This window comes from Gossypium arboreum, chromosome 7, assembly GCF_025698485.1.
Source record: "Gossypium arboreum isolate Shixiya-1 chromosome 7, ASM2569848v2, whole genome shotgun sequence".
In the NCBI taxonomy this organism is placed as follows: Eukaryota; Viridiplantae; Streptophyta; class Magnoliopsida; order Malvales; family Malvaceae; genus Gossypium; species Gossypium arboreum.
The window spans coordinates 50991041-51010930 of NC_069076.1; the positions used below are offsets into that span (position 1 = coordinate 50991041).

At 35.6% G+C, this 19890-nt stretch overlaps 1 long non-coding RNA gene across 1 annotated transcript; it reads left to right on the forward strand.

Annotated features, from left to right (window-relative positions):
• The first annotated feature begins 4316 nt into the window (after window positions 1-4316).
• On the forward strand, window positions 4317-5451 carry LOC128295238 (uncharacterized). The gene is made up of 2 exons (XR_008285581.1): window positions 4317-4468; window positions 5289-5451. It is a non-coding gene; the product is annotated as an uncharacterized LOC128295238 (long non-coding RNA).
• Window positions 5452-19890: the final 14439 nt, after the last annotated feature.

Genomic DNA, 19890 nt, shown 5'->3' on the forward strand with positions numbered 1-19890 from the left:
ATTGTATATTATACCTAGCATTTCTCTTTACCAAATCACAAAACCAAACACCACAAGCATATTTACCATAAAACATATCTCCAAAATAGTTGAAAACACAAACAATAAACACAAACATTGGCATTATGCTCAAATCACCATAAGAAATCTCAACTTTCTTGACATTACCAAGAGTGCATCCACAACTTAACTTAGCATATTATAAAGCCAAATCAACAAATTCAAAGCTTACCTCCTAATAGCTAAAGATGAAGGCCGAATTGCTCTAGGTAAGTTTTCCCTTCCTTTCATCTTTGTTTCGGTTAGAGAGTGGCATGAGAAGAAGATGAGCACCATCCTCCTTCTTCTCTTTTCAATTCGCCAAAGAGAACCGATTTCCTCTTTTAGCCTTCTACTTGAAAATTTCAACTTAGAAGCAAACAAATTCCATGGTTTTCCACTACATGCAGTGGCCTATCTTCTCTAGCTTCCTTTGCAAGAGACAAGGAAGCAAGATAGAAAATGAAAGTTGAGTCTTTCTTTTTCCATTCACTAGCAAGGGGGAGACAACTTTGGTTTCTCCTCCCACTCCCTTCTTTATTTATTATTCTTCCCACACCTTTTAACATAATATGTCTACAATATGCCTTACCCCATAGCATGGCCGCCACCATTTAGATTTTGGCTAATTTGACATGCAAGTCCCTCATGTCAATAATTCATGCATTATTTGGCCACTTTAAATTTCACCTATCACATTTTCAAGTCCTATCACATGGGTCCTTTCTTATAAATTAGCACCTAATTGATAAAATCAAGGCACGAAATATTCACACATACAAATCCCACATATAATAAGCACAGAATATAACATCTAATTATTTTTGTGACCCGGTTTTGTGGTCCCGAAACCACTTTCCGACTAGGGTCACATTAGGGGTGTCACAGCTATGCTCGGGAGTGTGTAGATAATGAAGTTGCCATGTGTAAAAGATTTGAGGAGGGATTGAATGAAGATTTAAAGCTATTAGTGGGTATTTTAGAACTAAAAGAATTCGTAACCCTAGTTGAACGAGCTTGCAAAGCTGAAGAACTTGGAAAGGAGAAAAAGAAAGCTGAATTTGAAGCTAGAGACTTTCGTAAAAGATCAACTAGTAAAACTTCTTTCTCGGCTGCAAAGAAGTTCAGAGACAAAACTACTAGATCAAAGACGACTGCAGGAATTTCTAATAGGGAGCGACCATCAACGGACTCTCGAGCTACTTCGGTTGCTTGTGTTGGTAACAACCAACAAGAAAAACCTGAATGTCCACAATGTGGAAGACGACATGTAGGTGAATGTTGAGGTAAGTCTATTAACAGGGCCTGTTATAGATGCAGATCATGGGATCATTTTATTCGAGATTGCATGGAATCTAATGAAAAGAATAAGATACAAGGTACGAGATCGAGTGGTACAATGACTAGAGGCAGACCATCGAGAAATACAGTAGGCAGGGTTAGTAGTCAGAGAGGGACTCCCGATATGGCTGTTCGATTCGGCATCGAACTTGCACCTGGTACCATACCAATTTTGATAGCTTCGTATCGTATGGCACCAACGGAATTGAAGGAATTGAAAACTCAGTTGCAAGAGTTGACAGATAGAGGTTTTGCTCGACCGAGTTTCTCATCTTGGGGTGCACCAGTATTATTCGTGAAAAAGAAAGATGGAACCATGAGGATGTACATCGATTATCGTCAATTGAATAAAGTGACAATAAAGAATAAATATCCGTTACCGCGTATTGATGACTTGTTTGATCAGTTGAAGGGAGCCTCAGTGTTCTCAAAGATAGATTTGAGATTGGGTTATTATCAGTTGCGAGTTCGAGACTCAGATATACCTAAAACTACTTTCAGAACGAGATACGGTCACTACGAGTTCTTAGTGATGCCGTTTGGACTCACTAATGCTCTTGCGATATTTATGGACTTGATGAATCGAATCTTTAGATAGTGTTTGGACCGGTTTGTAGTTGTGTTTATCGACGACATTTTGGTCTATTCGCGAGATGAAACTGAAATGCCGAGCACTTGAGATTAGTGTTGCAGACTTTACGGGATAAACAGTTATATGCTAAGTTCAGTAAATGTGAGTTCTGATTGAGAGAAGTTAGCTTTTTGGGACATGTGGTATCCGCATCGGGTATTCGTGTTGATCCAAGCAAAATTTTAGCCGTACTTGACTGGAAACCTCCAAGGAATGTTACTGAAGTTAGGAGCTTTTTGGGACTTACCGGTTACTACAGACGGTTTGTAAAGGGTTTTTCGATGATAGCCACACCAATGACGAAACTACTTCAAAAAGATGTTGAGTTTGAATGGTCAAAAGAATGTCAGAAAAGTTTCGACCGATTGAAAACCTGTTTAACTGAAGCTCCAATGCTAGTACAAATGTAATCCCAGAAAGAGTTTGTTATTTACAGTGATGCATCCTTACTTGGGCTGGGTTGTGTGTTGATGCAAGAAGGTCGAGTTGTGGCTTACGCTTCGAGGCAATTAAAGCCACATGAGAAAAACTATCCGACCCATGATCTTGAATTAGCAGCCATTGTATTCGCCTTGAAAATATGGCGACACTACTTGTTTGGAGAGAGGTGTCATATTTATTTGGACCACAAAAGCCTCAAATATTTGATGACCCAAAGAGATTTAAATCTGCGACAAAGATGTTGTCTTGAGTTGTTGAAAGATTATGAACTCGTCATTGATTATCACTCGGGAAAGGCTAACGTGGTTGCCAATGCTTTAAGTCGTAAATTGTTGTTTGCTTTGATAGCGATGAATGTTCACCTATCCATTTCATCTGATAATGTATTAGTAGCAGAATTAAAGGCCAAACCATTATTGATTCATCAAATACTTGAATCCCAGAAAGTTGACGATGAATTGGTTACTAAACGAGCTGAATGCATTTCAAATGTGGAATCAGAGTTTCAGATTGACGACAATGATTGTTTGACGTTCAAGAGTCGATTATGTGTTCCAAGAAATTCGGAACTTATTTCGATGATTTTAAGTGAGGCTCATAGTAGTCAAATGTCAGTCCACCCGGGTAGTACAAAAATGTACAACGATCTGAAATGTCAATTTTGGTGGCCTGGTATGAAACGAGACATTTCTGACTTTGTTTCAAGGTGTTTGATATGTCAACAAGTGAAAGCAGAACATCAAGTGCCTTCGGGATTACTTCAGCCGATCATGATACTCGAATGGAAATGGGATCGAGTAACGATGGACTTTGTATCTGGTTTACCGTTGACACAGAGTAAGAAAGACTCAATCTGGGTTATTGTTGATAGATTGACGAAGTCTGCTCATTTTATCCCTGTCCGTACGGATTTCTCGCTCGATAAATTGGCAGAATTATATGTCTCCCAAATTGTTCGATTACATGGAGTACCTATTTATATTGTGTCGGATAGAGATCCGAGATTTACATCGCGATTTTGGAAGAAATTGCAAGAAGCATTGGGTACCAAGTTGTATTTTAGCACCGCTTTTCATCCCCAGACTGATGGTCAATCTGAGCGGATAATTCAGATACTCGAGGATATGTTGAGATGTTGTATCCTAGAGTTTTGTGGTTCATGGGAAAGGTATTTGCCTTTGATTGAATTCGCTTACAACAATAGTTTTCAATCAAGCATTAAGATGGCACCTTACGAGGCTTTGTACGGTTGTAAATGCCGTACACCGTTGTTTTGGACCGAACTTAGTGAAAGTAAAATCTTCGGGGTTGATTTGATTAAAGATACTGAATAGAATGTAAAAGTGATCCGTGAAAGTCTGAAAGCAGCTTCGGATCGTCAGAAGTCATATGCGGATTTAAAAAGAAAAGACATTGAATATCAGGTTGGAGACAAAGTGTTTCTTAAAGTCTCACCTTGGAAAAAGGTGTAATATCCTGATTTTGGGCCTAGTCGGAATAGTGGTTTCGTGACCACAAAATTCGAGATAGAAATAATTATTTTATGATTATTTTGAAGTCTATGATATGATTGCATGATTGTGTGAAAATTTCGTGAAGAAATTTTATGCATAAAGTGCTTAAATTGAAATTAGGGACTAAATCGAATAATTTGTAAAACTTGCATTCTAGAAGTTTCTAGTATGAAATTGTTTTGAAATATTAATTAGGAGGTCTTAAATAGCAATTTTACCAATTTCTAAGTCTATGGACAAAAATTGGACATGGATGGAATTTTTGGAAAGTTTAGTAGTAAGGGCATTTTGGTCATTTAGGGGTAAAATGAATTAAAATACAAAATTAAAAGCCAATTTTGCTCATCTTCAACCCCATGTCCGAATATAGCAAGGAGAAACCATGGCTAGGGTTTTTCAAGCTTCCAAGCTCGATTAGCAAGGAAAACTAAAATTCGGGCTAAAATGGGGAAAATACCAAGTTGTGGACGAAATGGTAAAAGTAGCCATTTTCGCATACGAGGTAAGTTCATGTGTAAATGTAGTAACATAATTTTCATTTTAAGCAATTTAATGTTGTTCATATGATATGATGCTGATTATTATCATGAAATATTATGCTTTGTGGTTATTGTTGAATAATACGTAATTATGTAATTACTTGATGAGTATGAACTATCACCGAAGTATCAATTTCGATATTCTGTGGAAGATGGCAAAGATGTGTGATCGAGGAAAACGCCCGTTTGAACCTTAGGAATAGATTAGGATACAAGTGGCATGTCACTAGGATGTTTGGGCATCCGAACTCGTTGAGTTGAGTCCGAGTTCACTTATGGATGCGAATGTCCGAACTAGTTGAGTTGAGTCCGAGTTCGAGAGATGTAACTAGGCATCCGAGCTCGTTGAGTTGAGTCCGAGTTCACTTATGGATGCGAACGCCCGAGCTCGTTGAGTTGAGTTCGAGTTCACTTATGGGCGGGTTATATGGTAGCTTGGCTACATATGTGGCACTTATGTGCAAACTTTCCATGTATCCGAATTATATTTCGATGTGTTCAACGGGTAAAATTCTACTCAAATGGAGGAATACTCAAGATGAAAGGGACGTATTGGTAAGTGTTGTGAAATGAATACTTTGAACAGGTATGTACTTAACCCTCGCGTTGAAAACTCGATATAACAACAATATGGTAAGATGATAAATGAAAATGTGATATGAATGTCTCGGTGATGATTATACAAATGATGTTTTATGTTTGCGTATATAGTTGTGTTACTTGCTATTTGCATGTGAGCTTACTAAGCATTTATGCTTACTCCCTCCTTTTCATTCCTTGTAGTGTTGACAAGCCAGCTCGGAAATCGGAAACGGTCGGAGGCACGCTCACACTATCCGTATACCATCTTGGCATAATGGCTTGTATATTTTGAGTATGGCATGTATAGCATTATAATCATTTTGTGTATATGGTCTTATGATATGGTTATTGAGTGGTATGGAAATGCTTGGTAATGATTAGCCATTGGAATGGCTAATCATGATCATATTTGGTGTTATGTATGCTAAATTGCTAGCTATTCCATGGAAACCATGAAATAGGTAAAATTTACCATAAAATAGATTCAGTCAGCAGCAGTGACGTGAGTTTGAAAATTCACTAAAAATAGTAGAGATACAATTAGATGATGAATAATATATGGAATTTAAGAATTATGAGTCTATTTTCATATGGATGAACAAAACAGGTATATGAGTTATATTTTATGAGATGTTTAAATTTTTGTGAAACAGGGCCAGAGCAATTTCTGGATCCCCTGTTATGACTTTGGAAATTCACCATAAATTGTTCAAAGATAATTAGAAGTCATAATTTATATGTACAGATTCCTTATTGAGTCTAGTTTTATTATAAGCAAACGGTATAGTCATTGAAACTCTATACAGGGAGATATTTGATTCGCAATACACAGAGGTCAGAGCAGTTAAACTCTGAAACAGGGGAGACTTTAACTAATAAACTGTACTAATTTGCTTGACCAAAAATTCTATAAAAAATTTTGTAAATAGATATATGAGTCTAGTTTCAGGGAAAATTTACAGAATTGGATTTCAAGTTTTGTAACTCCAGATGTGAATTTTTAAGAGACTATGGCGCAGATTGTTAGCATGACTGAAAATTTTAAAAATAAATTGTTTGAGCTGTTTAAGTAATGAATTAAGTCTGTTAACACCTCGTGTTCGACTTCGGCGACGGTCTCGGGTACGGAGCATTACATTTGGTGCTCAGATTTGGCCGTAAGGGCAAATTGAGTCCGAGATTCATCGGACCGTATGAAATATCCGAACGAATTGGGCCGGTTGCATATAGATTGATTTTACCCCCTGAACTTGAAAAGATTCACAACGTTTTTCATGTTTCGATGCTTCGACGTTATTGATCTGATCCATCACACATAATTAATCCATCAGAGGTTGAGATTCAATCTGATTTGAGTTATAAAGAAGAACCGGTTCGTATTTTGGCTCGTGAAGTAAAAGAACTACGAAATAAGAAAATCTCATTAGTGAAGGTACAGTGGCTTAAACATGGGGTCGAAGAAGCTACTTGGGAACTTGAAGACACTATGAAGGATCGATATCCTAACTTATTTGTTGGTAAGATTATCGGGGACGAAAATTCCTTATGTGGGGGAGAGTTGTGACAGCCCTAATTAGACCCTAGTCAGAATGTGGTTTCGGGACCACAAAACCCAGTCACAAAAATTTATGTTTTATTTTAATTGCATATACTTATGTGTGATAGTGTATGTGAAAAAAAAATTAAATGTTTAAAATTAGTCTTAGGAATGTGGATTTTCTTAAAAGGACTTAGTTGACAAACTTAGAAAATATGATAGGTAAATTGTAAGGATCAAATAACAACAAGGTGAGAAAGCATGGATTTGCATGTCAAAATGCCCTTAATGCATGAAGTGGCCGGCCATGTGATGATGTTCCTCCACTAAGTCTAATTAAATATATATTATAATGGTAAATGACAAAATAATCTAAATAGAAAAAATAGATTAATAAGAAAAAGATGAATAAAAGAAGAAATGGAAGGAGAGAGAAGTGTTCATCTTCTTCTTGCAAAGCCGAACCTAAGTGAACAAAGAAAGAAAAATTGTTAAAAGAATTCGGTCAATTTAAGGGTTAATCAAGGTAAGATTTCATGTTCTTTTTTCATTAAATTTTATGAAATTTAGTTAGTAGACAAATCTATATTATAACCCATAGGTTGATTTTTCTATTTGGTGACAAAATGTGCATTCGGTTGTGATGTTTAGATGATATGAGGATAGTGTTTGATGCTTTGGATGGAATATTAGAAAGATGAAGAATGAACTAGTTAATAGATATATGAACATTGGTATGAACTTATGAATAGATGTGGAGTTTTTATTTATTTTTTAGTTAGAAACATTCGGTCAAATTGTTATGTGGAGGAACTAAGTGTTTTAATGAAATAAAAATGATATTACATTTGAAATTGTATATTCGGCCTTATAATTAAGTACATAGGTAAAGTTAAATTTGGTCTTGCATATTCGGCTAAATAGTATGCACATTTGTGAAATAATTTTTGATTCTATATAATCGACCCAATGAGGGAGGTTGGCTTACAAAGTTGAGTTTGATTCATAATTATGTATATTTGAATGTAAACATATTTGACATAATATTATTTTGGAAGTGTTAATGCATTCGGCTTAGAGACATAATATAAGCATTAGTTGAGGTTTGATGTCTTGAACAAGGATGGTTGTAAGAAGAAGTGGAATCATTAAATTCATATATATGAATATCTTGCAAGGTAATTAAACTACTAAATTTATTTATTCTAGCTCAAGAACCCAAAGGAGGGAAACAAGCAAAGGCAAAGCAAAGAATATTCGATGAGCGATTGGGAATCATATAATCCGACATAAGGTAAGTCTATAAGCATTTGTAGGTTGATTAATTTATACATAATTAATACTAACGTATCATAAAAGAATTTCTTGGGCTAGGTATTTATTTGGAGTGATATACGTATTTATAAATGTCATTGTATGTGCTATTTGATTTAAGTAAATTGCCTTATTATAATGAGCCAACATTGGCACTAAGTGTGCGGATTTGAATGGCACTATGTGTGCGAAATCGATTGGCACTATGTATGCTGGTTTGAATGTCAATAAATGAGTGAATTTCCAAAGAAATATGTGTGCGGTTTAGCATGGCACTATGTGTGCGAATTTGATTAGCACTATGTGTGCGAAATCGGTTGAGGATATAATGTGTGCCGGAAAAGAATAAAGTGCTAGGGCTATTAACGAAAAAATCGAATTTGAGACATAAAACGTATAGGCATGGAACCATCTAGTTTATCATTGTTTTATACTTCGAGGAAAGGATCTAAACTATCTAGTTGTTTTGATATTTAATTGGATAGCAAGACTTGGCTTGTGGTTGAATCGATAATTTAAGTAATTGTGGTATAATTCAGTATGGTTAAATGGTTGATCTTACAATATTTTTATTATGATCTCATGTTAATGATCTGTATTATATTGCTTACGACTTACTGAGTTGAATACTCATTTGGTGTGTTTACTTGTCTCCTATTTAGATTTCTTTGATCCATTTTGTGTGCTCGGGACCATCGTCGAAGTCATCACACCAGCCTGCAACATTTTGGTACCCTCTTCTTAGTTGGTCTAAGTGAACATTATGGCATGTATAGGCTAATATGTATTTTGTTTGAACTTTGATATGTAACTTCCAGCCATGCGAATATGGCCTAAATACTAAGTTTGAACTTGGTTATGTTTAATCATGGTATAATTTGTCTTGGTTATAATGTTTAATGCTATTAATGAATGATATATATATATAAATATACATATGTTTAAGGGTTGAAAATGCTAAGAAATTTTGACTATGTGTTTTTGGGGTGGTTCGATTATGGCACATTTATATAAGTGATTAATTGCAATTTGGCTATTGTATATGATCTTAGTATTTAAATTGAGATAGCGTAATGGGTCGTCTGGTTATGTCTGAACATAACATAAAATTGTATGATATGGTTGTTATATGATGTAAACTTATGTAATGGTTTTGATTGAACTTGATAATGATTAATTATGTGTTCCGGCTATGTATGAATAAGGATCGTATATGGTAGTATAATGAATTATACATTATTAAAGATGAACTTAGCAAAATGACGATGATAGAAGAAGATGCATGAAAATTTTACGAATAAGTATTTGGTTCGGTAATATCTCGTAACCCATTCTAGCGATGGAAACGGGTTAGGGGTGTTACAAAAGGAGCAAGAATAAATCAAGGAATAATAAGGCAAAGCGGAGATCGTTTCTCTAGAGGAGGAGGATTGAACCAATTTTTATTTTTATTTTTTTTAAAATATTGTAATTAAATTTAGGATAATTTTTTTAGGAGTATGATTAACAATAGATTGTTATTTGTTTTATTTTCCTAGTTTAAGCTTTCTGTGTATGAACCCCATATGAAAGGGACACAACGATTACGAGCTTTCAACGAAAATTAGAAGGGAGCAACCGCTAATAGAAGTACAAAACTACCACGATCAATCGGGTAACTTCTTTTCTTATCTTTTCAAGGCTACACATTGAAGACAATGTATTATCTAAAGTATGGGGGTAACATAGGAAATTTGTTTTTAATTTTTATTTTTAAATGTGTGTTTGAGCTTTTATAAATATAAGTGATTGGTTATGAGTAGGTAAATAGGTTGATTTTGTTTCTATAAATTTGGCATGATAGTAAATAACTTTAATTTTTTAGTATTAGACTACTAAGTTCTATACATTACAATGTAAATAGGTATTGAAAAACTAAAATACTAAATGATATAGAGAATACAGGGAACCGAGCATGCTAGTATGTATGATAAATAGTTGAATTTGTGATTATTTGATTGATTAAATTTGTGAATATTGAGTTACCTAAGGGATAACCTAACGCATTGTTTGGTATACATCCAGAGCCAAAAAGCTAACCCTAGTTATTCATCCTTAGTACCTATTTTGTGCCAGAAAACAATTTTTGATGAACCTTCATCCAAAACCTAAGCCAAAAATGTTAATTTTCATTTACCTTTTTTCTTTGGTCCTGAACTGCATGACTATATACGCCTGGCCATACGTATTAAGGGTTAAGTAGATACATCAAGATGAATTTTGTAAAAATAAAGTGAAATAGGAATAATCAATGTGATAGAGTGATTATAGGTTAGCTAATATGAGCAAAAAGAAAAAAGAAAACTTTAGAAAGAAAATCAAGACGAGTAGGAGAAGTACATGAAAAAAAAAGTATTGTGAGTGAGAGGTATTGAAAAAGAACAAAATGTGACAAAGTCACAAAAGTAGAAAAACTTAGTCATTTGTGCTAAAAAACTCGTGAGCCAGTCGTAGTTGTTGTATTATGTTGTGACTTCCTATGTGGAGAAATAAGGAAGGAAAGAGAAGGAGAAATAAGGCAGTGAGCGAGCAAGGGCTACTAAGGGGGAAGAATATGGAACATACGATGTGCCAAACTATTTTCGTGCTTGAAACTATTTTCGTGCTTCTTATTCTTAAATTCCATACATGTTTTAAGCCGAAAAACGTTACAAGCCAAAAAACCCTATGTGACCTAGGTAAATCTATTCATGAATTGAAATTATATTAAGTAATTGCATTTCCAACTGTTTATATTCTGTTAGGATAATTAAATTACCTGGATGATTTCTTGATGGATGCATATGTTTGAAAATCTTAAAGCATATGTACTTTGTAATATACTAAACTTAGGTGTTTGGTATTGAAAGTGGTAAGTTATTTGTATATCATGCCAGGATTATGTGTAAACATGAAAATGCCTAGTTATGTACTTTAACACCAATCTTTGTATCATACTTGCTCAAGGGACATCTTTTACTTTTTGTTTCTGTTTTGCTTTACTTGAGGGCAAGAAATGACTTAAGTGTGGGAAAGTTTGATTTGTCGTAATTTGGTGTAGCAAATTAAACTAGTTTTTGTACTTGAGGAGCTTGAATACGAGCAATTTTAGTATATTTTACTTAAGTTTTCTTAGTTTAGTTATATTCAATAAAAAGTGCATTATGAGTTTTTTAATGACTTTAAGGGCTGACTTAGGCCTAAAGGCTAGCTAACGTACTTAGTAAGTGTTCAGGAGATCATTCAAAGGCATAGAAACCCAAATCTGGTTGCTATGTTGCAACACGGGGAGTTCAATGTCGCAACATAAAGAGCAGAAAGCCAAGATTGCTATACTGCCTTGGGTGTCGCGACATAGCCAATGGATGTTGTGACACACCCTTGAAGCTACCCCTGAACTATGCATACTGCCTTTAATGTCGAGACATAAGGACTAGAGTGTCATGACATCAATCTTGTACTAGAAGCACTTACGAGCCAATGGCATTTTGGCCTTCACAATGGAAATTAGAACACGAGAACGTCAACTGACCTAGGGTTAAGGACGACAACAACCCTAACTCTATAAATAGGCTCTTAGGACACTTATTTAGACAGCTTTTATATATTCTATGTTTTTCTTTGTAAATTTAGTCTTTAGTTTTACTTTTCTTTTAGGCTTTAGGTTTATTTTAGTTTTTTTTTCTTATTTTGTATTCATCGGAGAATATGAGTTGTAACTGTGATCAAACTATTTTGGATTCGGTGCTTCAGTCAATACAATTCAAGATTCTCTTAAACCTTTCTACTGATTTATTATTTATGCTTATCTTTATTATCAAGATTATTGTATTCATGAGATCCACAAGGAACTAATCCTTTTATGGGGGATAGTGAATGGATGTGTGATTAATTAATTGCTATGTAAGGTTTTCTTAGCAAGTCAGTTGTTTGGGAGAGGAAGAACTTAAACACAACGTAACAGCCCGATTTAGGGCCAAAACAGAACAGTAGTTTCGAAACCACAAATTCGAGGTTGAAAAGAAATTATTTTGATTAAGTTTTAGCGTTTATATTATGATTGCATAGTAGTGTGAAAATTTCGTTGCGAAATTTTATCGATTGGGTGTTTAATTTGACGTTTAGGACTAAATTGAAATAGGTGAAAAATATGTGCGTTCTTGTTCATTAAGTACTTGATTAAAATGGGGGTTTTAAGTAGAGGTCTTTAAATGGAAATTAGACCATTATACTTTATATGGACAAAAATTTGGACATGGATGGAATTTTTAGAAAGTTTAGTAGTAAGGGTATTTTGGTTATTTGCATAATAAATGAAATAAAATGGGAAAAATAACACAAAAATGTGTTCATCTTCATTTAGCTTGGTCGAAACTTGCATGTTCTCCATAGCTAGGGTTTGTTTCAAGCTTTCAAGCTCAATAGTAAGAGCATTCAAGCCCCGTGTTTAATGTTCTTTACATTTATGAAATCCTCATAGCTCGGTTTACCTATTTCTACCATTATTTCGAGTTAGGGTTTATGTTTAAAAATTTACCCATGAATGATAAGCATGTATTTTGATGTTTGATGGTAGAATATGAATGTTTGAGGTTAGCAGAACGATCTTTTCTAAGCGATTTTTAGCGAAAACGAGCAAAACGGTATAATTGGTAAAAATACCTAATGCTCATAAGTGCATGTTAGAGTGAGAATTTGATGTTGTCATAGAAGAGAAAAATGATCAACATGTCATAAAACATTAGAATAAGGGCTGAAATTAAATTTCTGAGCCTAGGGGCAAAATCATAATTTTGTAAAAGTTAGGGGGCAAAAATGCAATTTTTCCATATGTGATTTTTGGATTGAAATAAATAGTATGAGTATTAAATGAGCTAAATGTGTTGTTATAGATCAAGAAATGCGTGGAATCGACCTCGAACGGGGGAAGGAAAAGGTTTTGGACTAAATTGTAAAATTTCCATATTTTGCACCGAGGTAAGTTTGTATGTAAATAATACATTAACTTCATTTAGATTTTTATATTTCAGCCTATTATATATATTTTAGCTGATTTTGAAGCATAAATCGACTATTAGAAGAATAGAAATAAGTAATAGAAAGAAAAATCCCGGTTGAACATTTGAAAAGATTGAATAATATAGATGGAGCGTAGCTAGGTCACATGTATGGTGCTGAGTGTACATCATGTGTACAAGAGAGCTACGAGATACTATGTAGTAGCTAGGTCACATGTGTGATACGGGATGTATCCCATGTGACAAGAGAGCTACGGGAGAGATAAATGTAGCTAGGTCGCATGTGTGATTCCAAGTGAAGGACACCATGTAGACAAGAGAGCTATGAGATAAATTGGCTAGGTCACATGGGTGGTACTAAGTGTTCACCATGTGTACAAGAGAGCCGAATTATATGAAATATGATGGTGGGGCTGTGTGCTGAAACCATCAAGTATCGAGGATTGATCCGAATTGCTCAACGGGATGGTTTTAAGGTGACATTGTAATCATGGACCTATACTTGTGATGTATGAAATGTGGTGAAAATGAATTGTGATATGCATGTTAAAATGAGGTTAATACAAAGAAAGTGTGAAAGAGTGAATTAGCAATAATACTGTCTTGGATAGTCACAGTGACGTGAATTTGAAAAATCACCAAAAATAGTAGGAATTTAATTAGAGGCTAAATGAGATATGAAATTAAAGCTTAATGAGTCTATTCCCATGTAAACAGGGCAAGTAAAGGAACTCTATATTTTGAGATATTTATATTTGTGTGTGACTCGCTCAGGATGACTATGTGATCCTCTGTTCTAACTTTGAAAAATCAGTAGAAATTGTACAAAACAAATTAAGAAATATAGTTTATATTTCTAGATTCCTTATTGAGTCTAGTTTTAAATGAAACAGATTTCATGGATATTTGAATTGTGTACTAGTTCAAAGTGGACAGAGGTTAGATCAGTCGAGTTGTATAACAAGGGAAACTTTAACTAATAAACTGTACTAATTGGCTGGATCAAAAAGTCTAGAAAAATTATAGTAAGAAGTAATATGAGTCTAGTTTCAGGAAAATTTTATGGATTTGAATTTCTATTTTTGTAACTCGAGTTATGATTTATTTAGTGAATATGACGCAGGAGAGACAGTTTGACCAAAGTGGAGTAAATAGTAAAATTAAAAAGTAGATACACTTGAGTTATTGTGTAAACATATTAAATTCTTTATTCATTATTTATATACTTGCTTACTAAGCTATAAGCTTACTTTCTTTTCTCTCTTTTGTCTTATAGTGTCGTCCAGCTTGTATAGGAGTCAAGGATCGTTGAAGATCTGCCTACACTATCAATACTTTTGGGTATTTGAACTGAACATTTTGAATTATGGCATGTATAGTAGACTTAGTTATTTTGTTACGTGTCATAATTGTCTAGGTTTAAAATATTAATTATAGTATCTGACCGATTATTTTGTACGAAGCCTTTGAAATTGGCTAGTATTGTTAAAGGCATATGTTATAATGATTCATGATCTAATTGCACGCCATATTTTTGTCTCGGTTTTATTAAATAGTATGTACTATGATTTGTTAACACCTCGTACCTTGTTCCGGCGATGGATAAGGGTAAGGGTGTTACATTTAGTGGTATCAGAGCTATGGTTTAGTTGGTTCTCGGACTAATAAAGTGTGTGTAAAAGTCTAGCTATACATGCCATGAATATACTGTGATAGTGTGGTGACTCCTGATTATTCTAAACTATGTTTTGTTTTAATATAGTAATGGATCCTAAAGGAACTGCGGCCGATGATGCTGCTAGTAATGCGCCGGCTCCTGCACAAGAGACCACGCTTGTAGAAAGTAGACCTGAGACATTGAGACAGGGAGATGAGGCTCGGGATGCCTTTTTCCAAATGATGAACAATTGGTACACTGAGTTTATTCGAGCAAACCCAAATGCTCAACCTCCTTCACCCCCTCCCATACCTCAGACGGTTCCTGTAGCTGCTCAATGCATAGATTTGGTAAGAATGAACAAGCCTCCGGTAGACAAGATTCGAAAATAAGGGGCCGAAGAGTTTAAAGCAAAGGTTGATGATAATCTCGAGAAAGCGGAGTTCTGGCTTGAAAATTCTACCCGTGTATTTGATGAGCTCTCATGTACACCCGAGGAGTGCTTAAAGTGTGCTGTATCACTTTTGAGAGATTCAGCCTACCATTGGTGGAAGACTTTGGTAGCAGTGGTGCCAAAAGAAAGGGTTACTTGGGATTTCTTCCAAGAAAAAAACAATAAGAAATACATAAGTCAGCGATTTATTGATAAAAATGGAAGGAGTTCCTTGAATTGAAGCAGGGCAAGATGTCTGTGGTAGAGTATGAATGGGAATTTGTAAGACTCAGCAAGTATGCCCAGGAATGTGTGTCCACCGAGGCAATTATGTGCAAAAGGTTTGAAGATGGGCTAAATGAGGACATTAAAGTGCTTGTGGGAATTTTGGAGCTGAAAGAATTTTTAGTATTGGTTGACTGAGCTCTTAAAGCCGAAGAATTGAATAAAGAAAGAAGAAAAGCTGCTATTGAGGCTCGAGATGCCAGAAAGAGGCCGATAAGCAAGTCATTTCAATCTCAATCAAAGAGGTCCAAAGAGACAAACCCTCGAATGACAGTTTCAGCTAGGGATTCACACAGAGATCATGGTAGGGCATATTCGGGGTCTAAAGCTCAAGCTACTTCAGTGGCAAGTGTGGGTAATGTGCGATCTAGAAAGCCCGAATGTCAGCAATGTGGCAGGAAACATTATGGTGAGTGTTGGGGAAACGAGCGAGCTTGTTTCAGGTGCATTTCTCGCGAGCATTTTATCAAAGACTATCCGGAGAAAGTTAAAGAAGAAAAATTTTAGAGTGCTAGACAGAGTACTACCGCTAGCAGAGGTAGACCACGGAGAAATACTGGAAGTGGAGCTAGCAATAAAACTGTAATGAAAGATTCAGCGGCGAGATCAGAAGCTAGAGCGCCTACTAGAGCTTATGCCAACATGCCCGAGAGGATGCATCATCTCCCGACGTGATTACTGGTACATTTTCTCTCTATGATGCTATTGTTATTGCATTGATTGATCCCGGGTCTACTCATTCCTATATTTGTATGAATTTAGTATCTAATAAGAAGTTTCCTGTTGAGTTTACTAAGTTTACGATTAAAGTGTCGAACCCCTTAGGCCAATATGTGCTAGTTGATAAGGTTTGCAAGAATTGCCCATTAATGATTCAAGGTCACTGTTTTCTGGCTAATCTGATGTTGTTATCTTTTGATGAGTTTGACGTTATTTTGGGAATAGACTGGTTGACATTGTATGATGCCAAGGTAGATTGTAAACAAAAAACACTAGAGTTGAAATGTGAAAATGGTGAAATTCTGTTGGTTGAAACAGATGAATCAAATAAATTGCCTATGGCGATTTTGCACATGTCTGCACAGAAATACATAAGGAAAGGGTGTGAAGCTTATCTGGCCTATGTAATGAATACTGAGTTGTCTGAATTGAAGCTTGAATCAGTACCGATAGTCTGTGAATTTCCAGATGTATTTCTAGAGGAATTGCCTGGATTGCCTCCGAATAGAGAGATAGAGTTTGCCATTGATTTGTTGCCGAGGACTGCACCGATCTCGATTGCTCCATATAGAATGGATCCGACTGAATTAAAAGAATTGAAGGCTCAGTTACAAGAGTTAACAGACAAGGGATTTGTGAGACTGAGTTTCTCTCTTTGGAGTGCTCCTGTATTGTTTGTAAAGAAGAAGGATGGCTCAATGAGGCTTTGCATTGATTACCGTCAGCTCAATAAGGTGACTATAAAGAACAAGTACTCGTTGCCGAGGATTGATGATTTATTCGATCAGTTAAAGGGGGCCACAGTGTTTTCAAAGATCGATTTGAGGTCCGGTTACTACCAGTTGAGAGTTAAGGAGTCGGATGTGCCGAAAACCGTCTTTAGGACAAGGTATGGACATTATGAGTTCCTTGTGATGCCTTTCGGCTTAACAAATGCTCCAGCTATATTTATGGACTTGATGAACCGAATCTTTCGGCCATATTTAGATAAGTTTGTAGTAGTGTTTCTAGATGACATTCTAATTTATTCTCGGGCTGAGTCTGAGCACGCCGAACACTTGAGAACCATATTACAGATCTTGAGAGAAAAGAAACTATTTGCTAAGTTTAGTAAAAGTGAGTTCTGGCTTCATGAAGTCAGATTTTTTGGACATATAGTCTTAGCTGATAGTATTCGGGTAGATCCGAGCAAGATTTCTACGATCGTTGATTGGAAACCGCCAAAGAATGTATCTGAAGTTAGAAGCTTTTTAGGCTTTGCAGGGTATTATAGACGTTTTGTCGAGGGATTGTCGATGATTGCCTCTCCTATAACTAAGTTGCTCTAAAAGAATGTTAAGTTTTAATGGACTGATAAATGTTAGCAAAGTTTTGAAAAGCTGAAAGCACGATTGACTGAAGCACGAATTTTAGTATAGCCCGAGCCGGGGAAGGAGTTCGTAATTTATAGTGGTGCATCATTGACAGGCCTTGGATGTGTGCTAATGCAAGAGGGTAAAGTGGTAGCTTATGCCTCAAGACAGTTAAAATCGCATGAGAAGAACTATCCTACACATGATTTGGAATTGGCCGCTATTGTCTTTGCCTTGAAGATCTGGCGACATTATTTGTATGGTGAAAAATGCTAAATTTTTATTGATCACAAAAGTTTGAAGTATTTAATAAATCAAAAGGATTTGAATCTGTGACAGGGAAGATGGCTTGAATTATTGAAGGATTATGAGCTAATGATTGATTATCATCCGGGAAAAGCGAATGTAGTTGCTGACGCCTTGAGCAGGAAATATCTTTTTACTTTGAGAGCCATGAATACGGGGTTAGCATTGTCCGATGATGGGTCAATCTTAGCAGAGAGGAGGGCTAAACCATTATTTCTCCAGTTGATTTGTAATGCTCAAAAGAACGATAGTGAGTTGCGAACCAAGAGAACTCAGTGCGAATCAGGTTACGACTCATATTTTCAAGTTGGACCAGATGAATATTTGATGTTTCGAGACAGGATATGTGTACCAAAAAATGATGAATTGATTCAGAAAATATTACATGAGGCACATAGTGGCTGTTTGTCAGTTCACCCTGGTAGCACAAAAATGTATAATGATTTAAAGAAGTTATTATTGTGGCCAGGAATGAAAAAGGACATTTCTAAATTTGTAACCAAGTGTTTGATCTGTCAACAAGTAAAAGCTGAGCATCAAATGCCTTCAGGATTACTCCAATCGGTAATGGTGCTTGAGTGGAAATGGGATAGGATTACCATGGATTTTATAACTGGTTTGCCTCTAACTCCTAAAAAGAAGGATGCTGTCTGGGTAGTGGTTGATAGGTTAACAAAGTCGGCTCACTTTATACCAATACGTGCCGATTACTCACTTGATAAATTAGCTGAATTATATATTGCTGAAATTGTGAGGTTGCACGGGGTACCTATGTCTATAATATCAGATAGAGATTCGAGGTTTACCTCGAGATTCTAGAAAAAGTTACAAGAAGCTTTGGGCATAAAATTGAACTTTAGTACCGCATTTCATCCACAAACAGATGGTCAGTCGGAAAGAGTAATCCAAGTACTCAAAGATATGCTTAGATGCTGTGTTTTAGAATTTGAAGGCAGTTGGGAGGAATATCTATCTTTGGTTGAATTTGCCTACAATAACAGTTTTCAGTCAAGTATACAGATGGCGCCGTACGAAGCCTTGTATGGTCGCAGGTTTCATACTCCTTTATATTAGACCGAACTTAGTGAGAAACAGATTCACGGAGTTGATCTAGTTAAAAAAACCGAAGAGAAAGTAAAAGTAATTCGTGATTACTTGAAAGCTGCTTCAGATCGACAAAAATCATATGCAGATTTAAAAAGAAAAGAGATTGCATTTCAGGTGGGTGATAAAGTGTTCTTGAAGGTGTCACCATGGAAGAAGATTCTGAGATTTAGCCGAAAAGGCAAGTTCAGTCCGTGTTTTATTGGGTCGTACAAGATTATTGAGAGGATTGGACCAGTGGCATATTGGTTGGCATTACCGGCAGAATTAGAAAGAATTCATAATGTGTTTCATGTATCAATGTTGAGACGTTATCGTTCTAATCCTTCACATGTGATTTCTCCAATAGAAATTAAGATTCGATCGGACTTGACCTATGATGAGGAACCGATTAAGATTTTGGCTTGAGAAGTAAAACAGTTGAGAAAGAAAAGTATAGCTTTAGTGAAAGTGTTATGGAAAAGACATGGAGTAGAAGAAGCTACGTGGGAACCGGAGGAAGCCATGAGAAAACAACACCCAAAGCTTTTTACTGGTAAGATTTTCAGGGACGAAAATCCCTAAAAGGGGGAGAGCTATAACAGCCCGATTTAGGGCTAAAACAGAACAGTGGTTTCGAAACCACGAATTTGAGGTTGAAAAAAATTATTTTGATTAAGTTTTAGTGTTTATATTATGATTGCATAATCGTGTGAAAATTTTGTTGCGAAATTTTATCGATTGGGTGTTTAATTTGACGTTTAGGACTAAATTGAAATAGGTGAAAAATATGTGTGTTCTTGTTCATAAAGTACTTGATTGAAATGGGGGTTTTAAGTAGAGGTCCTTCAATGGAAATTAGACCATTATACTTTATATGGACAAAAACTTGGACATGGATGGAATTTTTAGAAAGTTTAGTAGTAAGGGCATTTTGGTCATTTGCATAATAAATGAAATAAAATGGAAAAAATAACACAAAAATGTGTTCATCTTCATTTAGCTTAGCTGAAACTTGCATGTTCTCCATAGATAGGGTTTGTTTCAAGCTTTCAAGCTCAATAGTAAGTGCATTCAAGC